This window comes from Dendropsophus ebraccatus, chromosome 3, assembly GCF_027789765.1.
Source record: "Dendropsophus ebraccatus isolate aDenEbr1 chromosome 3, aDenEbr1.pat, whole genome shotgun sequence".
NCBI lineage: Eukaryota > Metazoa > Chordata > Amphibia > Anura > Hylidae > Dendropsophus > Dendropsophus ebraccatus.
Genome location: NC_091456.1, coordinates 197,108,357 through 197,120,538, shown reverse-complemented (window position 1 = coordinate 197,120,538; position 12,182 = coordinate 197,108,357). Strand labels below are relative to the sequence as shown.

The window sequence follows — 12,182 nt, the reverse complement described above, 5'->3', positions numbered from 1 at the left end:
TCTAACCTCAGGGGGGGAATAACCCTAACCCCAGGGGGGCTTCTAGTATAAGTGTAAAAAAAAAAAAAGTGCTATTATCAATAAAAGCCCCCTCCCCTAATAAAAGTCAGAATCACCCCCCCCCCTTTTCTTATGTTAAAAATAAAAATAAATAAATAACATGTTTGCTATCGCCGCGTGCGTAATCGCCCGAACTAATAATTAATCACATTCCTGATCTCGTACGGTAAATGGCGTAAACGCAAAAAAATCCCAAAGTGCAAAATTGCGCATTTTTGGTCACATCAAATCCAGAAAAAATTTAATAAAAAGCGATCAAAAAGTCGCATATGCGCAATCAAGGTACCGATAGAAAGATCACATCATGGCGCAAAAAATGACACCTGACACAGCCCCATAGACCAAAGGATAAAAGCGCTATAAGCCTGGGAATGGAGCGATTTTAAGGAACGTATATTTGTTAACAATGATTTGAATTTTTTACAGGTCATCCGATACAATATAAGTTATACATGTTACATATCGTTGTAATTGTAACGACTTGAGGAACATATATAACAAGTCAGTTTTACCCCAGGGCAAACGGTGAAAAAAGGAAAAAAAAACAAATAAAAGAAATGCGTTTGTTTTTTTTAATTTCGCCACCCATTGAATTTTTTTCTGGTTTCGCAGTGTACCAAATGCAAAAATTCAGCCTGTCATTGCAAAGTACAATTAGTGGCGCAAAAAATAAGGGCTCATGTGGGTTTGTAGGTGGAAAAATGCAAGTGCTACGGCCTTTTAAGGAGGGAAAAACGAAAACGCAAAAATTTAAATTGGCCCGGTCCTCTAAGGGTTAAAAAAGGCAAAAAAATATAATAAACAAAAAAAATTGAAACACCTTACTTCTGGAGAAAATGCCCGGCAGAACCCTGACACTGGAACATACTGTTGCGCCAATAACCTTTTCTACCCGCTAGAGCTTGGAATGCAGTTATCTGCATATTGGCACTTTTTCCTCCTTTCTTTGTAACAGGTGGTATGCCCGGTCATGTGACTTTCTCATTATGACGTGTAGACTCGGACTAACAACATGTGTGCATTTTGACTCGTGCATTTGATTGGTCCGTGTATTTTTTTAATGTTCCACATGTTTATTCTTCCATTGTAACCATGATTAGGCACTGCTGCGCGAAACGCGGTTTTAGAAAATATTTTTAGGACATATTATTAAAGGTTATGCTTTAATTTGATTATCTACACGCCTGGGAGTGCTGGATCAAACACCCTTGTTACCGCTTCTATGTGGGGAACAATGGCAAAATAAAAAAATTACCTGCCTTTGAAGAGAGGGACTGCACCTAGGGATTTGGGGATGATGGTACTTGTAGTTCCCCCTGAGGTGATATAGATGGTGATGATGGTACTTGTAGTTCCCCCTGAGGTGTTATAGATGGTGATAATGGTACTTGTAGTTCCCCCTGAGGTGTTATAGATGGTGATGATGGTACTTGTAGTTCCCCCTGAGGTGATATAGATGGTGATGATGGTACTTGTAGTTCCCCCTGAGGTGATATAGATGGTGATGATGGTACTTGTAGTTCCCCCTGAGGTGTTATAGATGGTGATGATGGTACTTGTAGTACCCCCTGGGGCTTCTCTATTACTGCTGCCTGAGGTGATCATGGAGAAGCCCTGGATGGTGATGAGGAAATCAGACAAGAGGGAGGCAGTGAGGTACAACAGTGACTTTACTTGCAGATGAAGTATAAGAAGTATATAACTTGTACAGCTCCTTTTACATGAAGATTTCTTAAAATGGCTGACTACCAGAGATGTGTCACTGCTAATACAATGGAGATTGGTGGTGTGTATGGATTCGCCCCTTTGCTAGGTTGAATAGGAAGTCAGTGAAGTGGAAGGCTTTTTGGGATATCTGGGCCGGGCCTTAAAGGGGTAGTGCGGCGCTAAAAAATTATTCACAGAATAACACAAATTACACAGTTATACAACTTTGTAATGTATGTTATGTCTGTGAATCGCCCCCTACCCGTGTCCCACCACCCCCGCCCGTGTACCCGGAAGTGTGTGGTGCATTATACATTACCTGATCCGTGTCGAGGCTGTCCGCCATCTTGTGTGGCCGCGTCATCAGCTGCTCAGCCGCGATTGGCTGAGCATAACTGTGCTCAGCCAATCGCGGCTGAGCACAGTTGTGACGCGGCGGAGGGGGGAGCCGCGGCAGGGATTCGGCCGTCCGTCCGAAGATGACGTTTGCCACAAGATGGCGGACGGCCCTCGACACGGATCAGGTAATGTATAATGCACCACACACTTCCGGGTACACGAGCGGGGGGACACGGGGAACGGGGCGATTCACAGACATAACATACATTACAAAGTTGTATAACTTTGTAATGTCTGTTATTCTGTGAATAATTTTTTTGCGCCGCACTACCCCTTTAAACCACAACTTCCAGTTCCCAGAAAGACTAAGGGCACTAGGAGCAATGATCCCTCAGTATAGTACAGTACCTATAGTAGGCTGGAGCGCATCCTTCTCCCTCTCCGGTCAATAATAAAAATAGGTAAATTTCAGGTCGCACTATCCTCACAGGCTGTACTTACCTCAGAGGATGTTTCTCCTACCACAGCTGCACTCAGCTACTCAGGGAATTCCTGTCACAACTGCCTCTTATAGGGAGCTCATTTGAATAGCTCCGCCCTCTTTCTGGAATGTTCTCCTAGCTGGTGTAGTACAGTAAAGAGGCAGCTGGTGTTGCTATGGTAACTCCCTGTGTGGTGTGTGTGACTAGTGATGACGACCCATCTCCAGCATGGCTCCTCTCTATAATACAATGAAGAATAACCAATATATTACTAAATCTATGTCACTATAACACAGGATCCATTCTCTGCCCAACCCCATAGAAAACACAACTCCAGTACGCTGCACTATATAGTGCCAGATTATTGCAGCAGTCAGTCAGTATGGGGGTTTGACCAGGTTCTTGGGACAAGGACTCATCTTACGCGGTCAGGTGTCCGGCCGCACAGCCGCCTCACTCCCAGCACAGAGCTGACACACAGGAGGGTTGGTAGGTAAGATCAATCATTTTCTTGGAGCTGGGTCAGACCGGTGTGACCGCTATCATTGCGGCTGCTCCTCCCGGCGATATCTGGATCCTTGCCTTACGTTGGGGCGATAACTGAAATGGATGCACAACAAGAGGGCTGTCATATGGACCGTCTGTTCCAAATTACAGTTTAAGTTAAATTATTTAAAAGTTTATAGTTCATACTGAAGAATCACACTGACATATGGTTAGGGTGGATCTCCTTTAATCAAAGATGGCAGCCAGTGTATATATCCTGGTGGGCGGTGTTCTTCTACTAGGAGTCGGGTTAGTACTTCATTAACTGAGGTACGAGAACAGTTACTTGCGCAGCACTAGTGTTACTTACATAGGCTTTACCGAATGTACAACTTCAATTTCAAACAAATTGTGAATAAAAAACCGAATGCAAGATGTGGAGGTGTAGAATAAAACACAAATCACAGATAAAAAGTTTAAACTGAGAGAATGTATAATTTTAAGCGAAAAATGTGTGAAAAAAGTGGAAAGTCCCCCAAAAAGTTAGGACTATGCGGTCCCCCCCTTCCCTTCTTACCAGACGTCTGGGGACAGAGGAGACCAGTTTCTCAAGTTTAGAAATAGGAATGTTCTCCCATTCATGTCTAATACAGGCCTCTAAGGGCGGAGAAATTCTCGCAGATAAACTCCGCAGAATACCGTCGCCTGTACGCCGGCTCCATAAACACCATTCTATAGGCCGGCTGATTCCGCATTCCACCGAAAGAATCGACATGACAATTCTTTCGGCGGAATCAGCCGGCGGAAAGGCACACGGCCGTGCGCGCATACAGGTGGCGGAATTCGAATTCCGTAGTGTGAACCCGTCCTAACTGTTCAAGCGTTTTGGGCCTTCTTTGTCGCACCTTCCTCTTTATCATGCGCCAAATGTTCTCTATGGGTAGCTTCATACACACCGTGTCACAGCGGATTTTCTGCTGAGGATCCGCTGCAGATTTGATCTAAATAACTGAACACAACATCAAATCTGCTGCTGATCCTGTACATGTGAACGCACTCTATAGGTGAAAGATCTGGGCTGCAGGCCGCTATGTCAGTAGCCGGATCCTACTCCTACGTAGCCATGATGTTGTGATTGCTGCAGAATGTGGTCTGCCATTATCTTGTTGAAAAATGCAGGGTCTTCCCTGAAAGAGATGACGTCTAGATGGGAGCAGATGTTGTTCTAGAACCTGAACATAGCTCTCTGCATTAAAGGAGAAGTCCGGCCAAAATAATTTTTTTTATATGTTATTACTAATGGAAAGTTATACAATTTTCTAATGTACATTAATTATGGGAAATGCTCATATACTGCTATTTCCCTTAATTTAGTGTATCAGGAAGTGTTAGAATTATCTCAGAAGCAGTGACGTCACGACGAATGGTGTAATTCCTATGGAGTGTCCAGCAGGGGGCGCACTATATATAGAAGTCAATGGTACTCATTGACTTCTATATATAGTGCGCCCCTGCTGGACACTCCATTGGAATTACAATGGATGTGTATGTAATGTAATATACAGTGTTTTTATATAGTTACATAGTTAATACGGTTGAAAAAAAGACACATGTCCATCAAGTTCAACCAAGGAGGGGATGGATACAGGGAAGGGGGAGGGGTGATAGGTTCTATACATATGCATTTATATCCTGGGGTGACTGTTCCCCACATTCACAGTTCTCATGGTAAAGAAGACTTGTCGCCTCCGGAGATTGAACCTTTTTTTCTCCAGGCGGAGGCAGCGCCCCCTTGTCTCTCCAGGCGGAGGCAGCGCCCCCTTGTCTCTCCAGGCGGAGGCAGCGCCCTCTTGTCTCTCCAGGCGGAGGCAGCGCCCCCTTGTCTCTCCAGGCGGAGGCAGCGCCCTCTTGTCTCTCCAGGCGGAGGCAGCGCCCCCTTGTCTCTCCAGGCGGAGGCAGCGCCCCCTTGTCTCTCCAGGCGGAGGCAGCGCCCCCTTGTCTCTCCAGGCGGAGGCAGCGCCCCCTTGTCTCTCCAGGCGGAGGCAGCACCCCCTTGTCTCTCCAGGCGGAGGCAGCGCCCTCTTGTCTCTCCAGGCGGAGGCAGCACCCCCTTGTCTCTCCAGGCGGAGGCAGCGCCCTCTTGTCTCTCCAGGCGGAGGCAGTGCCCCCTTGTCTCTCCAGGCGGAGGCAGCGCCCCCTTGTCTCTCCAGGCGGAGGCAGTGCCCCCTTGTCTCTCCAGGCGGAGGCAGCACCCCCTTGTCTCTCCAGGCGGAGGCAGCGCCCTCTTGTCTCTCCAGGCGGAGGCAGTGCCCCCTTGTCTCTCCAGGCGGAGGCAGTGCCCCCTTGTCTCTCCAGGCGGAGGCAGCACCCCCTTGTCTCTCCAGGCGGAGGCAGCGCCCTCTTGTCTCTCCAGGCGCAGGCAGCGCCCCCTTGTCCTTTGAGGGGGTTTTACCTGGAACATCTTTTCCCCATATCTCTTGTAGGGGCCATTTATATATATAAATAAGTTAATCATATCTCCCCTTAAACGTCTCTTCTCCAGACTAAACAAATGTAATTCTTTTAATCTCTCCTCATAACTAAGATGCTCCATTCCCCTTATTAGTTTAGTTGCCCGTCTTTGTACCCTCTCCAGCTCTCGTCCTTTTTATGAATCGGGTTCCAAAACTGGATGGTGACTCCAGATGAGGCCGCACCAAAGCTTTATAAAGCGGTAATATTATATCCCTGTCCCGTGAGTCCAGCCCTGTTATATACATGACAATATCCTGCTGGCCTTAGAAGCAGCTGACTGACATTGTGCTGTTCTGTAGTCTATTATCTACAAGTACACCCAGATCCTTCTCTATCAGTGACTCTCCCAGAGTAACTCCCCCCAGGACATATGATGCTGCAGGTTATTACTCCCCCCAGGACATATGATGCTGCAGGTTATTACTCCCCCCAGGACATATGATGCTGCAGGTTATTACTCCCCCCCAGGACATATGATGCATGCGGGTTATTAATCCCCCCAGGACATATGATGCTGCAGGTTATTCCTCCCCCTAGGACATATGATGCTGCAGGATATTACTCCCCCCAGGACATATGATGCTGCAGGTTATTACTCCCCCCAGGACATATGATGCTGCAGGTTATTACTCCCCCCCCAGGACATATGATGCATGCGGGTTATTACTCCCCCCAGGACATATGATGCTGCAGGTTATTACTCCCCCCAGGACATATGATGCTGCAGGTTATTCCTCCCCCCAGGACATATGATGCTGCAGGTTATTACTCCCCAGGACATATGATGCATGTGGGTTATTAGTACCCAGGTGCATAACTTTACATTTATCCACATTGAACCTCATTTGCCAATCATTTTGATTGAATACATTTATGAAATACTTTGGGGAGCAAGTGTCCTTGCTCCCCAAAGTATTCCATAAATGTAAGCAATCAGTACATCACAGTAAGCTCGCCACTGCCGCCGCTACCGAACGCCCGCCACTGCCGCCGCTACCGAACGCCCGCCGCCGCTATGGACTACACTCAACTACTACTCTCCCCACCTGCTCATAGCATGAGCAGGTGATGGGAGAGCAGGTCATGGGTGATGGGAGAGTAGTAGCTAAGTTATATGGCTGAGATCGCCGCCGCTAATGCCGCGCAGGAGAGCCGCGCATCACTGCAGCCATCATCATCCCCCTCCGCTCCCCCCTCCTGCTTCTTCTTCCTTACTCTATCTGATAGCTGACTTCCTGCCCGGCCGCCGACACGTGTGATCGGAGAGCGGCGGCCGGGCCGGGAGTCAGCCATCAGATAGAGTAAGGAAGCATCAGGAGGGGGGAGCGGAGGGGGATGATGGCTGCAGTGATGAGCGTCGACGATCTCAGAGATATAACCCGGCCACTACTCTCCCATCACTTGTGCCTGCTGGACACTCCATAGGAATTACACCATTCGTCGTGACGTCACTGCTTCTGAGAGAATTCTAACACTTCCTGATACACTAAATTAAGGGAAATAGCAGAATATGAGCATTTCCCATAATTAATGTACATTAGAAAATTGTATAACTTTCCATTAGTAATAACATATAAAAAAATAATTTTGGCCGGACTTCTCCTTTAATGGTGTCTTTCCAGACAAGCAATCTGCCCATGCCACAAGCACTCATGCAACCCCATACTATCAGTCATGCAGCTTTCTGAATGGAGCGTTGATAACAACTTGGGTTGTCCTTGTCCTCTCTGGTCCGGATGACATGGCGTCCCACTGTTCCATAAAGAACTTGTGACTCATCTGACCACAGAACAGTTTTCCATTTTGCCATGCTCCATTTTAAATGACCCCTGGCCCAGTGTAAACGGCGGAGCTTGTGGAGCTTGCTTAGAAATGGCTTCCTCTATGCACTGTAGAGTTTCAGCTGGCAACGGCGGATTGTGGTCACTGACAATGCTTTCTGGAAGGATTCCTGTATATATTACCTGTGTGTGTATAATATATATATATATATATATATATATATATATATATACTCATACCCCTCTTATTACCTGTATCTATATATATCTGGAAGGATTCCTGAACCCGTTCTGTTATTTCCCGGACAGTGGCATTGCTATTTGAGGTGCAGTGACTTTAAGGGCCCGGAAATCACCAGCATCCAGTAAAGTTTTACGACCTTGACCCTTACGCACAGCGATTGTTCCAGATTCTCGGAATCTCTTGATGTTGTTATGTATGGTTGATGATAACTTGAAATTCTTTGCTATTTTACGCTGGATAACACCATCCTGGTATTGCTGCGCTATCTTTCTGCGCAACAATGGTGGAATTGGTGATCCTCTTACCATCTTGTATCAGAGACACTGACACCCTGAGGAGCTCCAATATACCCAACCATCTTGTATCAGAGAGACACTGACACCCTGAGGAGCTCCAATATACCCAACCATCTTGTATCAGAGAGACACTGACACCGGGAGGAGCTCCAATATACCCAACCATCCTGTATCAGAGACACTGACACCCTGAGGAGCTCCTATATACCCAACCATCTTGTATCAGAGAGACACTGACACCCTGAGGAGCTCCAATATACCCAACCATCTTGTATCAGAGAGACACTGACACCCTGAGGAGCTCCAATATACCCAACCATCCTGTATCAGAGACGCTGACACCCTGAGGAGCTCCAATATACCCAACCATCTTGTATCAGAGACACTGACACCCTGAGGAGCTCCAATATACCCAACCATCTTGTATCAGAGACACTGACACCCTGAGGAGCTCCAATATACCCAACCATCTTGTATCAGAGAGACACTGACACCCTGAGGAGCTCCAATATACCCAACCATCTTGTATCAGAGAGACACTGACACCGGGAGGAGCTCCAATATACCCAACCATCCTGTATCAGAGACACTGACACCCTGAGGAGCTCCTATATACCCAACCATCTTGTATCAGAGAGACACTGACACCCTGAGGAGCTCCAATATACCCAACCATCTTGTATCAGAGAGACACTGACACCCTGAGGAGCTCCAATATACCCAACCATCCTGTATCAGAGACGCTGACACCCTGAGGAGCTCCAATATACCCAACCATCTTGTATCAGAGACACTGACACCCTGAGGAGCTCCAATATACCCAACCATCTTGTATCAGAGACACTGACACCCTGAGGAGCTCCAATATACCCAACCATCTTGTATCAGAGACACTGACACCCTGAGGAGCTCCAATATACCCAACCATCTTGTATCATTGAGACACTGACACCCTGAGGAGCTCCAATATGCCCAACCATCTTGTATCATTGAGACAATTACACCCTGAAGAGCTCCAATATACCCAACCATCTTGTATCAGAGACACTGACACCCTGAGGAGCTCCAATATACCCAACCATCTTGTATCAGAGAGACACTGACACCCTGAGGAGCTCCAATATACCCAACCATCTTGTATCAGAGAGACACTGACACTGGGAGGAGCTCCAATATAACCAACCATCTTGTATCAGAGAGACACTGTCACCCTGAGGAGCTCCAATATACCCAACCATCTTGTATCAGAGACACTGACACCCTGAGGAGCTCCAATATACCCAACCATCTTGTATCAGAGAGACACTGACACTGGGAGGAGCTCCTATATACCCAACCATCTTGTATCACTGACACTGACACCCTGAGGAGCTCCAATATACCCAACCATCTTGTATCACTGACACTGACACCCTGAGGAGCTCCAATATACCCAACCATCTTGTATCACTGACACTGACACCCTGAGGAGCTCCAATATACCCAACCATCCTGTATCAGAGACACTGACACCCTGAGGAGCTCCAATATAACCAACCATCCTGTATCAGAGAGACACTGACACCCTGAGGAGCTCCAATATACCCAACCATCTTGTATCAGAGACACTGACACCCTGAGGAGCTCCAATATACCCAACCATCTTGTATCAGAGAGACACTGACATCCTGAGGAGCTCCAATATACCCAACCATCTTGTATCAGAGAGACACTGACACCCTGAGGAGCTCCAATATACCCAACCATCTTGTATCAGAGACACTGACACCCTGAGGAGCTCCAATATACCCAACCATCTTGTATCATTGAGACACTGACACCCTGAGGAGCTCCAATATACCCAACCATCTTGTATCAGAGAGACACTGACAATGGGAGGAGCTCCAATATACCCAACCATCCTGTATCAGAGACACTGACACCCTGAGGAGCTCCAATATACCCAACCATCTTGTATCAGAGACACTGACACCCTGAGGAGCTCCAATATACCCAACCATCTTGTATCAGAGAGACACTGACACCCTGAGGAGCTCCAATATACCCAACCATCTTGTATCAGAGACACTGACACCCTGAGGAGCTCCAATATACCCAACCATCTTGTATCATTGAGACACTGACACCCTGAGGAGCTCCAATATACCCAACCATCCTGTATCAGAGACACTGACACCCTGAGGAGCTCCTATATACCCAACCATCTTGTATCAGAGAGACACTGACACCCTGAGGAGTTCCTATATACCCAACCATCTTGTCAATTCACCTAATTAGTGCTGATTGGTCTTCCAGCTGTTCCTTATTTGCTCAATGTAATTTTTCCAGCCACTTCTTGCTACTTGTCCCAACTTTTTGGGGATTTGTAGACACTGTGAAATTTTAAAACAACATATTTTTCACTTAAAATGAAACATTCTCTCAGTTTAAACTTTTGATCTGTGACTTGTGTTCTATTCTGAATAAAATATTAGATGTTGGCCCCTCCACATCATTGCATTCAGTTTTTATTCACAATTTGTTTAGTGTCCAAACTTTTTTGGAATTGAGGTTGTAACATCTCTACGTGTTTAGAAGGTCAGCGCCATATTGTTCTGGCTTCAGTATATATACAAATATAATCATGACATCCTTGGTGCTGCGTTTACACAGACAGATTTATCTGACAGATTTTTGAATCCAAAGCCAGGAACAGACTATAAACAGGGAACGGATCATAAAGAAAGACTGAGATTTCTTCTCTTCTCAAACACATTCCTGGCTTTGGCTTCAAAAATCTATTAGATAAATGTCTGTGTAAACACGTCATAACACTATAACACCACCACCACTAGACACACCTGCCCTGTACACTGTAACACCACCCTGCACTAGACACACCTGCCCTGTACACTATAACACCACCACCACTAGACACACCTGCCCTGTACACTGTAACACCGCCACCACTAGACACACCTGCCCTGTACACTGTAACACCACCCTGCACTAGACACACCTGCCCTGTACACTGTAACACCACCCTGCACTAGACACACCTGCCCTGTACACTGTAACACCACCCTGCACTAGACACACCTGCCCTGTACAGTTCAACACCCCCACCACTAGACACACCTGCCCCGAACACCACTGCCAAGCACCACAGAACAAGCTACTTGTTAGAGAGCAACAAATTGTGCAAAAAATAGTAAAACATTAAACAGTTGGACATGTGCATTCAAAGGTTTAGAGAAGGTCACATAGAGGTCACCTGTAAAGGTCAGAGGGCATTTTAGGCTCATCTTTAAATTTCACCCACAAATATCTCTACCTTCTTGGGAGTCGTGTATAACCAGCACACAGTGACTACTATCATCACCGCACTGTTATTATATAAGTATGCCACCGCCAGTATTACCACTATGCAAGAGGGAAATATTACCGCCACACTGACTAAATATTATCACCAACACACCGACTAAATATTATCACCGCCACACTGACTAAATATTATCACCAGCACACCGACTAAATATTATCACCGCCACACCGACTAAATATTATCACCGCCACACCGACTAAATATTATCACCGCCACACTGACTAAATATTATCACCAACACACCAACTAAATATTATCACCAACACACCGACTAAATATTATCACCGCCAATATTAAACCAATGAAAGAGGGAAATATTACCGCCACACTGACTATTATCACCGCCAGTATTAAACCAATACAAGAGGGAAATATTACCGCCACACTGACTAAATATTATCACCGCACTTGTATTGTTACTGTATAAAACCCAATATAGTGAGGTCAATCTTACCAATTATAACACCATACAATGCCAGATAATACCGCCACACCCTGACAACATACTGTATTACCACTGTCTAGTGACTGAATAATCAAAAAAGGGGTCCGTGGAGCCTCAGTTATGAGTCTCAAAACACGGAAAGAGGGATATCTGGCTATTCCCGTGTTTTGAGACTCGTAACTGAGGCTCCACGGACCCCTTTTTTGCATATTCAAATTTTGTATGAGACAATCAATGGAGACTCGTAAGTGAGTACTCCATTGGAATTTTTCACTGTTCTCCCTGAGTTCAGTGATTGTTGTGTTTTAATGACTGAATAATACCACCACACACAGAGCAGCATTAACCCCAAATACCACAGTCTGGGGGTGATTACAGTGCAGTTACATCCAGTGACGTCTCCTCTGATTAGTCACTTTCCCTTACCTTCTCCTCTCATCCTGGACCGCCATGATGATCTCTTC

The 12,182-nt window shown here is 46.1% G+C and overlaps 1 protein-coding gene across 2 annotated transcripts in view; it reads right to left on the bottom strand.

Annotated features, from left to right (window-relative positions):
• LOC138786721 (zinc finger protein ZFP2-like) overlaps positions 1–12,182 on the bottom strand; it is a 380,133-nt gene that overhangs the window by 316,948 nt on the left and 51,003 nt on the right. The gene's annotated exons all lie outside the window — the stretch shown is intronic.